Here is a 2,528-nt window from a genome sequence, read left to right as displayed (position 1 = left end):
TGTTAGACAAAAGCTCTCTGTACTTTTGCACTCTCAGACTTTTGTCCTAAATTGAATAAATGCAGACTAGTTTGGATGACAAGAATAATTGAGGACTGTGGATGTGTTTACTCGACAGAGTGATGCTGACAATAGGTTCTCACGGTCAAACTCTACGTTTAACTTTCTTTTTGGGATATGAAAACATAAAAAAATGCATTATTCTCTGCTGTTTGAAACCTGGCATGAGCAGTAAAGAGAAAAAAAAACGCTGTAAATCTGATTAGTTTCGTGCTACAAACCTAAATTCCTTATATATTCATAAAAACGTGTTTATTTCGGTTATAAAAAATGTGACTTTCGCATTGAGGTTAATAGGGGCCACCTTGATTATATGATTACAGGAACCGAGAACAGCCAATCTTGCTTTTTTTGTCTGTTTTCTCGTGATGGCATCATGTTATGACGTGGAAATAAGTTTTTTTTTCCTGTGATAACAGACTGATATGCATGCAGTCTTTGCAGCGTCCACCTTTCATACATCATTCTGTTACCACAGCGGCCTGATCTCCTCATCTCGTCACTGATGAATCTGACAACGATCACAGAATCACTGAACTGCAGCTGCCTGCGCAGCCGCAGCCGGGCCAACCTTCCCCTCAAATGACGACGATTCATTTGGATGTTGTTTATTTTCTCTAAAAAACTGCTTCGTTTTGCTGTGGCTTGCAGAAAAATGTAAAAAATATAGTCATCGTTATCACGAGAAAACAAAATTCGTTATCTCGTGATAACATCTACTAAACTTGTTTTCTTGTGAGGATGTGATAGTAGAATTCACCATCACAAGAAAAACAGCAAAAAAAAAAAGGTTCTTTGCTTCCGTGTATGATAAACTGTACATGTACTTCCATATATGTGAACTGACCAGTTGCTTCAGTTTTATGCAAGCTTCAATGCTGAAGTCAATGGCATGGATACATTTAGAGATTTTTACAGGAAAAAGTGAGATTTAAATTCCTAAAGTAGTCATCCTTTGATCACTTCATTTGACAAATTATACTTTCATCTACTGACGTGCGGCACTGATGTTATCAGTCAGATTTACAAACATATAAACCCTAAAGAGTAGCTTATTCACCATTTGATTGACAAAAGTTAAAGTGTGTTGCGAAAAATTTTCTTTCAACATTTTTCTTCTGTTTATTAACTGTAGCACTAAAAACAATCACCAAAATTGTTATTATTGACTTACTTTTATATATAATTGAAATCTGTGTGCTGAAGAAACACTTGGATAACCTGTTTGTAGAAGTCTTCCTTTTCTTTCTTCAGTTTTAAAAGTCTCTGTCTCAGTGAAGATCACTACCGGTGACGAGTCTAAACAAATTCATGAGTTTAGAAACATAATCTTCCATTTGGAAAATGATGCTAAACAATAACTTGCTACCACTGACTCTATTCCGTAGGGTTCACACCGCACGTGGAAGAACTGCAAAGCAGCAGAGAATGGAGGCCGCTTCCTTGTTAACCCATGATGTAGTTCACAACAGACGTGAAGCGCCGCGGCCCTCCGCTGCCGGCTTTCGGTGTCTGGTCTATTTTTTGCATGAGCTGGGAGCGATTTCCGTAAATCCAAACACTAAGAAACACGTACGCACACAGATCACCATAGTGGGCTGACTACAGAGCTCGGGGGTGTGGTTTTAGATGTCTATGAATAAGGGGTAATATTGTATTTTCATTTCTACGGTCTGTTTAGGTACAAAAATATGAATATTTCATTGTGAAAAATTTGTTATATTTTGAAAACTGACCAGATTTTCTTGTGTTTCATGGCGTAACTTACGGTCAGGATTGACGACAATCGCTTGCGCAAAAAATAGACCAGACGCAAAATGGCTAGCACAGTGCAGCATTAGTTTTTGCTTCTGGTCTATTTACTACACTATATGCTAACAAAGCCGCCAAATGGAAGTGGCCTCCGTTCTACGGCGCAGGTGTTATTCTTTATCACATTCTCTGGCTTCACCAGCGCCCTCTGCCTTGAGGCATGGGTACTGCCTGCCTCACCTAGTGTAATTCTAAAGAGCATTTTTAGCAGATAAAAAGACTAAATGAGTCATAAACTGGCACCTGTGTAATCACACACGCAGCGAGAAATAGAAAAATGAAGTAATAAAAAATAAAGCATCTTTTATGATGATAGACCGAAACAATAAAGGGCATGTGTCAGCTCCAGCTCCAGTTAGTGTGGCAGAAAAAGGGAAGCGGGACCCTTCCAGCCTCACCTGCCGATTTCTAGTATATTTGATCAGGAAACTCGTACATTTTTTTTTTTAACCGAATAAACTTTAAAACCCTACACAGAAAAAGGTATTCATAAAATAATTTTTGATTTAATTTTTAATCATGAAAAAGTTTAATCATCTTACTTAATTTATGTATTTTTTAAGCTATATTTTGCTGGAGAGGCACAGCCTCGCTTGCCTCCCCTGACAGCAAGTAAAAATTTCATCACCATTTTTTACAACTTACTTAAGATTCAG

Source organism: Oryzias melastigma, linkage group LG9, assembly GCF_002922805.2.
Source record: "Oryzias melastigma strain HK-1 linkage group LG9, ASM292280v2, whole genome shotgun sequence".
Classification (NCBI taxonomy): domain Eukaryota; kingdom Metazoa; phylum Chordata; class Actinopteri; order Beloniformes; family Adrianichthyidae; genus Oryzias; species Oryzias melastigma.
The sequence above is the reverse complement of the archived record's forward strand: the minus strand, read 5'-3'. Positions refer to the sequence as shown.